At 38.4% G+C, this 14,980-nt stretch overlaps 1 pseudogene; it reads right to left on the bottom strand.

Annotated features, from left to right (window-relative positions):
- Positions 1–2,607: 2,607 nt before the first annotated feature.
- On the bottom strand, positions 2,608–2,893 carry LOC110338893 (annotated as a pseudogene).
- Between the last annotated feature and the right edge of the window lie 12,087 nt (positions 2,894–14,980).

Genomic DNA, 14,980 nt, shown 5'->3' with positions numbered 1-14,980 from the left:
CTTTCACATAAGAGAAATTGCTTCCTATGCAGGAACTATGTCATCCTGGAATATGGGCATTCTGGGTTTGAAAAGGAACTTTGCAAACTGTCTAAATGATTTTCTGAAATCTAGACCTCTCGTCTAAAAACTACTATCTGATCTATACTTTAAAGATTCTAAAAGCTGAGGAAAGAAAAGAGAATCTCTCTGAGACCTCTCAAACTGAGGGGAAAAAAAACGTATTTGCTGGTATCTGTGTTTGGCATGCTCTTCTTTGGAAAGGCCATAGATGAAAGAAGATGGGCCTGTCACAAGATAAGTCCTTTTAATTTAATTACACATCAAGATTAAATGAGATGAGGTATCCTGTCATCTTGCTATATACGAAGTCATTGATTAAGTTAGAATAAATGAGCTTATTAGATACTGTATTCTAAGGACACTTTTGACATAAAGCAGAAGAGAATTGTAAAAAATTTATGACAAGAGCTTGCACTTTAAAAAAGGAAGAACACGTGAGTCTCCTAGTGTCTTCAGTGTTTTGTGATATGATCAAAGTATTCAGTCAGTGTTTCTGTTTTCCAAAAGTCTTCTGCAGAAACGATCTCAAGGAGCTCTTTATAGACAGCTATGTCACAGGGGTGTGAAGTCATTTTATAAAGAAATCCGACAGGTTCCTTCCCCTTCCTTTTTAAAACATTTTCCTCACTGCAATTATTGTGCCCAATCTATTACCCAATTGATTCTGCCTCTTCATATTTCCTGAGTCCATTCCTTGCAAGCAGTTACCTCTGCTGTGTTCATTGAGTTAGGCTATTGATTTCTAGTTTGTGTCCTCCCCAATTTGTTCTGCACAATGTACCCAAGAACTTCTTCAGATTGAGAATCTAATTGTGCTGAACTCTAACTTAAACCATGCCAGTATCTTTCCATCTACCTTCCCTGGCGTCAGAGACAAGGCCATCACAATCTGCTCAGTGAGACATCCTTATTGCCATCTCTGCCTTCCTGGTCCTTCCTGTACAGCCTCCTGTATAGTCTGCTATGTGCTGACCACCAAAGCTCCACTCTGCACAGTCATGCCTTCTTTGCACAATCTGCCTAGTATTTGCACAGCCAGCCATGCCCTCTGCCTAGAATATTCTGTCTTCTGATTTTCTTTCATTTCTTCAGACCAAGTTTAGAGACTAACCCACTGCAATACCTGCCGGACCCCGGAAGTTAGATTTCATGCCTTACAATGCATGAAAACTCTGTGCTATTTTGTTGTTGTTTTTGTTTGTTCCCCCCCCACACACACACACACATTTTAGTTGCTTATATTTGAAAGTATTTATTCTAGAGATATAAACCTGTAAGGACCAAGGCTTGACTCATATACTAGATTTTATCCCAAGCATACTTAGGCACATTATCAGACTTTGGCTAGCATTTGTTTAATAGAATTTGGTTCTCATTAGGGCTTCTGCAGCTGTCAAGAAGGCAGAAGGAAGAAGTTGGCTCATGGAAGACTTTTCAATAGTAATGATCAGGATTCTGTAAGAAACTTGGGCTCTTAAATAGGAGGAGTATCAATGAATTTTTTTAAAACAGGAAGAGAGGAAGCCTGCCAGATGTTTTAAAAAGGAACAAAGGAAAATTATGAGGATATGAAAAACATTCTTTCATTTAACAATTTTGCCTATGGCCAATGTTCCCTGTGGCTTGCTTTCAGGTTCTTCTATGCTAGTGGTGCTGCATAACCACCAAGGACCAATACAATTTTCTCATGGCTTGGGTTCTCAATGAGCACCACCTTTGAAAATGTCCATTTTGGCTCCATTTACTTCTCTACAAATTTTGCTTAGATTATAAAAAAGGGAGCAATTTTTAAATTCTCCAAGACTAGAATCCATGATGAGGTCTTCCAAGACAACTTTTTACTCGAAGGTTATTTTTATTTAAGTTGCCAAGGTTTTTTCACATTAATTTATGAAGTACCTAAATACAGATAGACAAATGTTACATTCCTATCTGCTATTCAGTAATTTTTGTATTAAAATTTCCACATTTATCTGCAAGATGATTACTTGTCAATTTCCCACAAGGTTAGGATCTTTTTAGACACCTGCAACATGGAGTGCAATATTCCCTTGATTTTGATGATAATAATTTTTGAATTCTAGACCACAGACTTTTCAATCTAGATAAGGAATTTGATATATTTTTTAAGTAAGTCACTTGTGTATGGGATGAACACCAGAAATATGTTTCTGACTTCATTAGTTGAAGCTCTGATACAACTTAAGCAAACTGTTTTATTTAAATTGGGACTGTGCAACAAAGACATTGTTAGCCATGATCTGAATTTGGTGTATGAATTAAATTATGGTATACATTAAAAGACATGAGACGTTTGTTTTGTAATACATAAGGCAGTAGAGTTACTCATTAGAAGCCCTTTTAAGATAAGCTATCAGGCCGGGCGTGGTGGCGCACGCCTTTAATCCCAGCACTTGGGAGGCAGAGACAGGTGAATTTCTGAGTTCGAGGCCAGCCTGGTCTACAGAGTGAGTTCCAGGACATCCAGGGCTACACAGAGAAACCCTGTCTCGAAAAACCAAAAGAAAAAAAAAAAGATAGATAAGCTATCAGGTCTGCCTTTTCTCCCTTTTCAATTCCATTGAAGATCATTTTTGTTCCAGGGATGTATATTTTTGGGATTCTCCAAATATTCCATCAGGGTATCCTCTCTCCACGTGATGCCTTTGCTCTGGTTGGCATCTGTGTAAGGGAATTCAGCAGCCTGACCTGTCTTTCACCCAGACAGACCCTGGAGATTTGGTCCAGTTTTAAGCTTGCCTCCCTTTTCCACAGTGTGGCACTGGGCATACTTCTGAACAAAAATGTTGCCTTTTTCGACATCGCCCATTTTTAATACACTCCAAGCTGGTCAATAACTTTCACTTCCATTTTTAGTCAAACACATAAAAAATTTTCTCTTATTGTTGTATTTGTTTTTATTGGAATAATCTCTGCGAGGCAGGTGTTTGGAGAGCTTATACATAGCAAGAACTGCATTGAAACATCTTACACAAGACTGTGTCATGAGAATCGAGCCTTTTCCGTAAGAGTTCGCTAGAAGACAGCCTGAAATGTGTAGTGCCTAGTCCACGACAGAAAATGTGTCTCAGTAAGGTTTTAAGACTAAGCATGCAGATGGCACCTGTAATTCTAGAACTGGGCTCAGAAATCAAAATTTGCATGTAATTCAGTATAAAGGCAGAGTAAAAAGCACTTGATTTTGGTGTTGTGGTGTGAATGTGCCATGATTGGAAATTTAATTGAAGGGAGATAGGCAGTGTATGCTGGATTATAAAGTCCATTTAGGGTTTCTACTGAGGCTAAAAAGAAGTGATTGGCACCACTTAAATGCTTAAATGGCCTGTGAAAATTTCTCTGTAAATGTGGAGACTCGTCCATTTAAGTCAATAGTCATACAAATTTTTCTTAAGGGACAAGAATGGTGCAGATTGTCAACAGCTGATAATGGAGTAATATTTTTATGCTTAGAACCACTGGAAAGATGGCTATCAATATTAAAGCTGTTGAAGTTCCTGGCCAATACTTAGAGCACTAAAATGTTTTCTAAACAATGTGCTGACAGCAGGCTGACTTATTTTACACAGATGTATCATGAGGTCACTACTCTATGGAAGCATGTATTTGATTCCAGTTTCCTGAGAAGAGTCCAAACTTCCTAAATTGTTTATACCTATTCAGTAAGCCATTCTGCTACATTGAACTGCTATCTCCTGATTTTTCAGGAACAGTTTCCTCTGCCATCCTCTCCTTTCTCAGTTCACTCTCTTATGCTCTAAGTTGCATAGAATGACCTCTTTAGGAATGAGGGTCTTCCCTATGTCATAGAGGGTGAGTGTTCCCCATCTGCTTCAACAGTGCCTTGAAAGTCTGTGCGAGTACATGGCTTTTGTCTCTTGTGTGCTCTAGAGATCTCATCCCACCAGCTACAGGAAAGTATAGTTCGTGGTCTACATTACAGCCATCCTCTTGTTCTCCCTTTGGCTTTGACACGTGGGCATTCAATAACTATAGGTAGAGCAAGTGATGTGATACATGCCTATTACCTATATGCTCAGAAGTGAAAAGGCTTTCATTGTCCACACTACACTAAGGCAGATTATCCTTTTCCCAAGCAGGAAGTGAACTCTAGTTCTCTAGAGCTTCGCTGTTGCTACTACTGGTCTTTCAAAATCCAATAAAACGACTCCTAATGATATTCTGTTAGACTGCTAGATCAGTTCCTTACCCAGGCGTCATCCGAGAGGCTTCCTCCAGCAGCAGATGGGAACAGATGCAGAGACCCAGAGCTAGGCATTATGCAGAGAAAGAAAGTATAAATGGGAGATCTCCATTAAATCCCTCCCCTTCAGAGCTCAGGGAATCCTGTGGAAATTAAGGTGGAAGATTGCAAGGACCTGAGGGAATGGAGGACACCAAGAGAGCAGAGACCTCTGAATAAGCTAAGAAAGATGCATATGAGATCACAGAGACTGAAGCAGGCAGCACGGGGCCTATATCAGTGTGCACCAGGTCCTCCGTGTATATATTATAGCTATTAGCTTAGTATTTTTATAGGACTCCTGGGTGTGTGAATGAATGGACCTCTGACTCTTGGTTATACAAGCAGTGTCAGGTATGGGTTCCTTCTTGTGGAGTTGGGCTTAGATGCAATCAGAAAACGTTAGACTATAGATCATCAACCATTCTGTGTATTAGATGCTGGGACTTAAAATTGCCTGAAGTTGTTTGAACAGATTTACATAACTTTGGCCTCCATTAGAGATTTCATCAAACAAGCTAAAAGCCAAAACATGAGTGCAAGTTCTCTGTGTACTCAATATGATTGCTGAATTCTTGTTTTTTTGATATGTCTTTGAACTGGTGATAGTTTTGAGGTGCGGGCTATGGTAGTGGCTAAGGAAGAACCAACTTGGCTGTCTCAGCATTTGGCTGGCTATTAAAAAAGGAAGGCATTTTAAGAGCTAAAACAGGAGAAACCAGGTAGAAACCATCCCTCATTGGCATCTTGAATTACGAACATCTTCCTAAGGAATTGATAGTGGGGATAAAATGGCAAACTGCTATAATTGGTTGAATTTATTAACATATGAGATTGTTCATGTTCCACTTTTGAAATCACAGTACAAAAAAACCTGTATAATCTTAACATGTATTTTTATCAAAATTTTGGAGATGTATTTTGTACTGGCTAGTTTTGTGTCAACTTGACACAACTGGAGTTATCATAGAGAAAGGAGCTTTAGTAGGGGAAATGACCCCATGAGATCCAGCTGTGGGGGATTTTCTCAATTAGTGATCAAGGGGAAGAGGCCCCTTGTGGGTGGGAACATCTCTGGGCTGGTAGTCTTGGTTCTATAAGGGAGTAGGCTAAGCAAGCCAGGGAAAGCAAGCCAGTAAACAACATCCCTCCATGGCTTCTTCATCAGCTCCTGCTTTCTGACCTGTTTGAGTTCCAGTCCTGCATCCTTTAGTGATCAACAGCAGTATGGAAATGTAAGCTGAATAAGCCCTTTCCTCCCCAACTTGCTTCTTGGTTATGACGTTTGCGCAGGAATAGAAACCCTGACTAAGACATATACCAAAAAATCTACTATAGAACAATTCCACAAAACTTATACGTGAAGGGTGGCAATGGACTACTCAAATAAAAATCCAGCATTTTTATTCATTTATATAAATATTTAGTCATCATGCACAGTGAGCCAGGTCTCATTCTTATTGCTTGAAATTCAGCTACAATAAGGGAGATTTATAAGTCAAGAGCAGTGCAGCTGATAGAAATTTCTGCAATGATGAAAATGGTCAATAACCTGTACTGCCTAATGCAACAGTCACCGGCCACATGTGGTCATTGTGCTTCATTGTTTAGTGTGAGTGAGGAGCTGTGCCCAAATTCCCTGTTCCATTAAAAAGATGCCAAACTCCACAAAAGATCTGATGATGGGCCCCTCTCTCAGTCCTCATTTGTCTCACTATCAGTGCAACACTAACAAAAACACCTGTGATGTCCTCCCTCAGACGCCCCCCCAAAAATCATACCTGTCGTTTTCATTCATGTCTTAATTTTCTCTTGCCAAATATTATTCAGTGCCCACGAGCAGTATCATCTCCTTAATCAAAAGTTTCTATTCCCAAAGAAGGCATAAGTCTCACGAACCCTTGTCCACATCTTTAAGTTCATTTTACACAGACTTTGACTCACTTCTTAGTCACAGCACTAAACATCCCATGGTAAATTAAATCAATTGATATAGTGGGACATATTCGACTATGGCATGACAGGCAATCCTTCCTCCTGTTCTTCTGTAAGAGTCCCCACGTTCTGTCCACTGTTTGACTGTGTGTGGGTGTCTGTACCTGTCTGAGTCAGCTGCTGCATAGAGTCTCTCAAAAGACAACTTGCTCCTATCCGGTTTGCAAGCATAACAGAGCAGCATTAATAGTGTCAGAGATTAGTGCTTGCCCATGGGATGGGTTTAGAAACACAGGAATTTGCTTACAAATATTATATTTTCTTGTTTTATAAATATTAACCATAAAATGTTCTATATCATTATTAATTATAAAATGAGTCTCAGGGTGCAGAAATTTATACTTGTCCCCTTTATTGAAAATAGATTATTTTCTCATATAGTATATCTTAATTATAGTTTCTTATTCCTCTCCTCCTCTCAGTTCCTCTCCTCCTCCTCTCTTCCCCTCCTGTCTCAATCTACTCTCTTTAGGTCTCTCATTAGACAAGAACAAGCTTCTAAGAAATAACAATGAAATATGACAAAATAAAATGTAAGATGAAGCAAAACCCCATCATATTAAAATTGGACACAACTTAAGGAAAACTTTAGGACACAACAAGGGGAGAGGAGTTTCAAGAGCAGGCACAAGAGTCAGAGGTACATAGATTCGCACACCCATGTGTCCTATACTAATACTAAGCTAATAGCTATAATATATACACAGAGGACCTGGTGCATACCAGTTTCAGCCCTATGCTGCCTGCTTTAGTCCCTGTGATCTCATATGCACATTGCTTAGCTTATTAAGAGGTCTCTGTACTCTTGGTGTCCTCCATTCCCTCGGGTTCTTGCAATCCTTCTACCTCCTTTACCACAGGATTCCCTGAGCTCTGAGGGGGGGATTTAATGGAGACCCCCCATTTAGACTCTCTTTCTCTGCATAATATCTAGCTCTGGGTCTCTGCCTCTGTTCCTATCTGCTTCCGGAGGAAGTCTCTCTGAAGATGCCTGGGTAAGGAACTGATCTAGTAGTCTAACAGAATATCATTAGGAGTCATTTTATTGGATTTTTAAAGAACTGTAGTGTTTGGTTTTACCCTAGGCCTCTGGGCTAACTGATCTCTGGTTCTATGTTGTGAAAGCAGTGTCAGGTATGAGTTCTTTCTTCTGGAGTTAGCCTTAGGCACAATCAGACACTGCTTGGCTATTCCCACAAGGTCTCTGCCATCACTGTGCTAGCATATTTTGCCAGGACAAATTGTGGGCCAAAGGTTTTGTGACTGGGTTGGTATCCATGCTTCTCTTTCAAAGCTTGCAGAATATCTTCCTGCACCAAAGAGACAATAACATGGTCTAGAGTTCCAGGAAGGTTCCAGAACGACACCCTCATTTTCAATGCAGAGTGTAGATGTTGTCCTTGGCAAATGGAGTCTTACTTTCAGTTTGTATAGTGCCAACTTTTGTCTTAGCAAAAGCCTAGTTGTCTGGGGGGAGTTCCATGACAAACAACTCAGTTGAATTCCCCCTGGAAGCTTTGCCTGACTACATAAGGTGGCCAGTTGAGATTGCATATCCCCCATTACTTGGAGTCCTCATTAAGATCACCCTCATATATTCCAGAAAGTTTCTACAGCACTATGTTTCCACACCATCCCCCAAATGTTTCCTCCAATTCCATCTGCTTCTCCCCATAGTCTCTCTCTCTTTCTCTCCATCACTGAACACACCCTGACTTGATGCCCCTACACATTTTCTAACCTGCCCCTATCTACAATAAAATATAATCTGTTCTCTTCTCCCAGTGAGATCACTCCTTCTTCCATAGCCTTGATTTCCCTTCTTTACCTAACCTTTCTGGGTCCGTGGACTGTAGCTTGGTTAGTATTTATTTAACAGCTAATATTCATGAATGCGAGAATACAATGTCACATTTGTCTTTCTGGGTTTGGGTTACCTCACTTAGGATATGTTTTTCCATTCCACCCCTTGGCCCTGAAAATTTCATTTTTAACAGCTCAGTAAATAACACCCCATTGAGTAAATATTCCATGCCTTCTTTATCCATTCTTCTGTTGAGGGAAATCTAGATTGTTACCAGGTTCTGGTTATTATGAATAAAACCTCAATAAACATGGATGAAAATGTAGGCTAAAGGTCCTTTATGCAATTTTGCAATAATGATATAGCTGGGTCTTTTTAAAATTGGATATTTTTTAAATTACATTTCAAATGTTATCCCCTTTCCTGGTTTCCCCTCTGAGAACCCCCTCCCCCATCCCCTCTGCACTCCCCCTGCTCATTAACCCACCCACTCCTGCTTCCCCTACACTGGAATATAGAACCTTCATAGGACCAAGGGCCTCTCCTCCCAATGATGTCCTACTAGGCCAACCTCTGCTACGTATGCAGCTGGAGCCATGATTCCCACCATGTGTTTTCTTTGGTTGGTGGTTTAGTCTCTGAGAGCTCTGGGAGTACTGGTTAGTTCATTTTGTTGTTCCTTCTATAGGGCTGCAAACACCTTCAGCTTCTTAGGACCTTCCTCTAGCTCCTTCATTGGGGATCCTATGCTCAGTAGCTGGGTCTTGAGGTAGATCAATTCCCAATTTTCTGGGTAACCACCTTATTCATTTCCATAGTGGCTGTGGAAGTTTGCACTATTACCAGCAACAACGAAGGATTTCCTTTGCTCCACATCCTTGCCAGTAAGTGCTATCACTTGTGTTATTGGTCTTAGTCATTTACAGGTGTAAGATGAAATGGTTTCAAAGTGATTTTGATTTTCATTTCCTTGATGACTAAGAGGAATGAACATTTCTTTAAGTGTTTCTCAACAATTTGAGATCCCTCTATTGAGAATTCCCTGTTTAGATCTGCTCCTCATTTTTAAGTTAGATTATTTCTATTTTGTTGTTGTTGTTTTAGACATCTAGTTTCTTGATATATCTTAAATATTAGTTCTCTACCAAATGTAGAGTTAAAAAGTCTCTTTTCCCATTCTATATACTGCCTCTTTGTCTGACTTTGTATTACAGAAGACATTCATTTTCATGAGGTCCCATTTATTAATTTTTTATCTTAGTGCCTTCAATATTGGTGTTCTGTTCAGAAAGTCATCTTCGGACCCAAGATGTTCAAGGTTATTCCCCACTTTCTCTTTTATCTGGTTCTATTTAACTGGCTTAATGTTGAGGTCTTTGTTCACTTGGACTTGAGTTTTGTGCAGGGTGATAAATATGAACGTATTTGCACTTTTCTACAAGCAGACATCAAGTTTGATGAGTACCTTTTGTTAAAGATTATATTTTTTTTAGTGTGTATTTCTAGTTTCTTTATTAAAAAAAAATCAGGATCAATATGCATATGGATTTTTGTCCGGGTCTTCAATTAGGTTCCACTGATCAATGTGTCTGTTTTTATTCCAATAAATTGTGTTTTTTATCATAATAGTTCCGTAGTACAGCTTGAAATTCAGAATAGTGGGGCATCCAACAGTTCTTTTATTGTTCAGGATTTTTTTTTAGCTATCTTGAATTTTTTGTTTTCCCATATGAAGTTGATATTTGTTCTTTCAGGGTCTGTAAAAAAAATCATGTTGCCATTTTAATGGTAATCAATTGAACCTGCAGATTGCTTTTGGTAGGATGGTCACTTTTTCTGTTAATTCTACTGACTGAGTAGCATAGACGGTATTTCCATATTCTGAGATCATTTTAAATTTTTTTCCTTCAAAGATTTGCAACTTTTTCTACTTGCTTAACTAGAGTTACTCCAAGATATTTTGCATTACTTGAAGCTATTTTGAAATGTGTTGTTTCTCTGATTTCTTTCTCAATATGCTTGTCTTTTTGCATAAAGGAGGGAAACTGATTAATTTGAATTAATCTTGTATCTGGTCACTTTGCTGAACATGTTTATCCTACCACAGTAGGCCATGAATGTTTCACATAAGCTGAAGCACAAGAAAAAAGACCTTTACAAAGCCTTTATGACCATAATAGAGTCCCTTAAAGAGAAAGTGAATAAATCCCATCAAGAAATCTAGGAAAACACAAACAAACAGTATAAGGAAATAACTAAAGCAGGTCAGGATCTGAAACTGGAAACAGGATCAATAAAGAAAACCCAAGCTGAGGGAATTCTGGAAATGAAAAATTAAGAATTTGAACAGAAACTATAGAATCAGGCAACAGGTCCCTCTGCCTTTAGATTAGAAAGATTTTTTTTTCTATAATTTTGTTGAAAACATTTTCAGACCTGTAAGCATCTTCTCTTCCCTCTATTCTTAGGTTGGTCTTTTCATTGGGTCCCAGATTTCCTGGATATTCTGTGTCAAGAGTTTTTATATTTAACGTTTTCTTTGACTAATATATCCATTTCTTCTACTGTGCCTTCAGTGACTGAGATTATCTCTTATATCTCTTTGATTCTGTTGCTTGTTTCTATAGCTTATGTTTAAAATTTTCCTTTCCAGAATTGCCTCAGTTTGAGTTTTCTTTGTTGATGTTATTTCCAGTTGAAGGTCTTGAACTGCTTTAGTTATTTCCTTACACTGATAGTTTTGTGTTTTCCTTGGAGTCTTTATGGGATTGATTGACTTCCTCTATTGTGGTAATAAAGGCTTTGTAAAAGTCTTTTTTCTTGTGCTTCAGCTATGTGAAATATTCAGGGCCTACTATGGTAGGATAGCTGAATTTTAGTGGAAACATTATCCTGGTTGCCATTGATTTTGTTTTTATGCTGGTGTTTCTACATCTGAGTTCAGAACAATTAAAAGTATAGGTGCTGATTTCTGGATTTGTCTTTGTTGGTGGATGTTTTGTCCCTTGGTTTCTTCTTTCTTTCTGGGTTTTCTGAGAGTATAATAGCTGTATGTTACCTGTTTTCCTGGCCTGTTCAGCTGGGATGTTCACAGGGAATGCTCGTTGTTGTTGGATATTGGGATAGTAGAAATAAGTTGGGTGAAGGAAGGTTGGAGAAAAGGCCTTTGCAATTCATTGGGGATGGGTTGGAGAGGAATGGAGACCCCAGCAGGTTTCTTTCTACCAAGTGGGGGATGAGACATGTTGCCCTGGGAGGAATAGCCCTTGTGTTAGCAGTGTGTGTCCACTGCAGGTGGGGGAATCTAATACAGCCATAAGTGTATTAGTAATGAGTGTAAGCTAATACAGCAGAGGGGGTTAGGAGAATATAGTCTGTGATATCTCCAGAGATATGTACAGGGAGTAATGGAAGTCTGCAGCCAGTGTTCTGTCCCAGAGTTAGGGATGAGACTTGAGACTAGGGGATTAGGTGTAGGTGGGGAGAGAGAGAGAGAGAGAGAGAGAGAGAGAGAGAGAGAGAGAGAAGAAAAAAATATGAGGTCTGTGGGCAGCCTATTTGGTTTTGTTGCTGAATTTTATGCTTTTTTTTTCAAATGAACTCTTTCTTTTATATCATACAATATATGTTAATATATGTGTATATACATATATTTTAATAAAGTAATATGATAATACTAATAGCTTTTTTATTTTGGGAATTTGGATATCTTCTTCTAGATGGTCCCTTTATATTTCTGTCTAACACATAAGAGCTATAGCAGGAAGGAAAAAATGAAGGAGAAAGGAAGGACGGAAGGAAGGAAGGAAGGAGGGAGGGAGGGAGGGAGGGAGGGAGGAAGGAAGGAAGGAAGGAAGGAAGGAAGGAAGGAAGGAAGGAAGGAAGGAAGGAAAAGGAAAGGCTTATTGTCACTGTTTGAAGGTCCAGGTTAACACAGGAAATTGTACCAGTGGGAGCATGAGGCATCAGCTTACAAATTTTCCATTAGGAAAACAGAGTAATGAATGCTGATCCTTAGTTTCCTTTTGCTAATTAAAATGTGCTACATACAATTATGGTGGGTCTTCCACCCTCAGTGAACACAATATATTAACCCTATTACAGACATATCCAGAGGTTTGTCTCCTAGGTGGTTCTAGACCCTGCCAAGTTGACAATCAATATTCATCATCATAAGCGTAACACATGTTAACTTTATATCTAAACAAATCTTTTTTTTAATCCAAAACCTCCAAACCCTTGTCCATATAGGTGCAATGGTCATTTCATAATGTAAAATGCATTCACTGCCACTTCTAATGTCCATATAGTTCCTAACAGTTCCAATAGTTTTCAAGTCTTCAGGAAATCTTTTCAATATATGGGCTTACAAAATCAAAACAAAAATGCATAGTTAACATAAAATGAATTGACTAAAATTTTCCTTTGAAGTAGGAAGGAATGGGAATTAGCAATGGAGGATCATCATATCAAAGTAGTATGTAAGCAAGCAGAGTTAAGTGCAAAATCCTTTAGCTCCAGCTCCAGCTGCTACGGTTCAATTTACATAGGCCTATATTCCCTAAGGAAATAGAATTGATCATTAAAAGTCTCCTAACCAAAAAGAAAAAGAAAACAACAACAACAATAACAAAGCCTGGGGCCAGATGGTTATAGTACAGAATTCTACCAGGTGTTCAAAGAAAAGCTAATACCAATACTCCTCAAACTATTTTTAACAAAGTAGAAACAGAAGAACATTGTCAAACTTATTCTATGAAGCCATACAAAGACTCCACAAAGAAAGAGAGTTTCAGAAACATTTTCATTATGAACATTGATGCAAAATTATTCAATGAAATACTTGCAAACCAAATCCAAGGGGGGGGGGAACCTCCATGATTAAGTAGGCTGCATCCCATAATACAGGGATGGTTCAACATATGAAAACTCATCAGTGTCATCTACCATCTAAACAAACTGAAAGAAACCACATGATCATCTCATTAGATGCTGAAAAAGCAATATCAAGCATCCCTTCATGTTCAAAGTCTTGGAGAGACCAGGGATACAGGGCACAAACACAATGAAGGCAGTGTACAGCCAACATTGAGTTAAATGAAAAGAAACTAAATCAATTCCACTAAAATCACAGACAAGACAAGGCTGCCCATTTTCATCCTATCTCTTCAACGTGGTACTTAAAGTTCTAGCAAGAGCAGTAAGACAACTAAAGGAGAACAAGTGGATACAAATTGAAAAGGACCTCAAAGTATCACTGTTCACAGATGATATAATAATATACATAACTGACCCTTAAAGTTTACCAAAGACCTCCTACACTGATAAATACCTTCAGCAAAGTGGCTAGATAAAAATAATAACTAAAAAAAGAGAAATCATTAGTTCTCCTTTATAAAAAGGATAAACAGACAAAGGAAGAAATTAGGGAAATAACACCTTTCACAATAGTCATGAATAATATAAAATATCTTGGTATACTCTAAACAAGAAAGGCCTGTATGACAAGAACCTCAAGTCTATGGAAGAAAGAAATTGAAGAAGATATCAGAAGATGGAAAGATCTATGCTCATGGATGAGTAGGATTAACATAGTAAAAATGGCTATCTTACCAAAAGCAATCTACAGATTTAAAACAATTCCAATTAAAATTCCAACACAATTCTTCACAGACATTGAAAGGGCAATTCTAAACTTCATATGGAAAAACAAACAAAAAAACCAAACAAACAACAACAAGATCAGGAAAGCTAAAACAATCCTGTACAGTAAAAGAACTTCTGGAGTTATCATCATCCCTGATTTCAAGCTGTACTACAGAGCAATTATAATAAAAAACCACATGGTTGCAGCATAAAAACAGATAGACTGATCAGTGGAATCAAAGTGAAGACCCAGAAATAAATGCACACACCTGTGGACATTTGATTTTTGACAAAGAAGCCAAAAGTATACAATGGAAAAAAAGAAATCATCTTAAGCAAATGGTACTGATCTAACTGGATATCTGAATGTAGAAGAATATACATAGATTCATAATTGTTAATAAGTTTTCTTCACTGAAGAAAGAAGCCAATTCAGACAAATTAAAAATAAAAAAAGGCAGGTTTATTTGGGAATCCGCTCCAGGCAAGTACACCAGTCTCAGGGAAGGAGACCAAAGAAAGTCCAAGACAGACGTGGTGTGTAAGTTTTTATAAACTGTAGGCAGAGCTCGTGGGGGAGTGGGGCAGGGAGACTTGGGCTGCTGGTGATTTCAGGTGAGGGGTGTTGTTACAGCTATTAGAAATGTCAGAAATTTAGGACTGGGCTTTTTGGCACTGTTTCTGTTTGGAGGTTTTCTGAGTGGGCAGGGGTGGAGAGAGGGAGAAGAATCAAATTTTTTGTACCATGTGGCGAAGGGATGCAGTCCTGGGTTTCCAACTGAGCATTTATCAATGCACAAAACTCAGGTTCAAGTAGATGAAAGATCGCAACATAAAACAGGTTACACTAAAGGTAATAGAAGAGAAAATAGGGGAATAGCTATAGAAGCATTGGTACAGAAGACAACTTTCTGAACAGAATACCCATAGCTCAGGCACTAAAATTAGCAATTAATAACTGGGATCTTCTGTAAGGCGAAACACATCAACTACAGGATAAATAGCAACCTAGACAATAGGAAACAACCTTCATCAACTTTATATCTGACAGAGGACTAATATCCAAAATATATAAAGAACTCAAGAAATCAGACCCAAACAAAATAATCAAATTAAAATTGGATACAGAGCTAAACAGAGAATTCACAACAGAGGAATTGATAATGGCAGAGAAGAATTTCAAGAAACATACAAATACCAGAAGATCTTTC

This window comes from Mus pahari, chromosome 22 (assembly GCF_900095145.1).
Source record: "Mus pahari chromosome 22, PAHARI_EIJ_v1.1, whole genome shotgun sequence".
In the NCBI taxonomy this organism is placed as follows: Eukaryota; Metazoa; Chordata; class Mammalia; order Rodentia; family Muridae; genus Mus; species Mus pahari.
The sequence above is the reverse complement of the archived record's forward strand: the minus strand, read 5'-3'. Positions and strand labels throughout refer to the sequence as shown.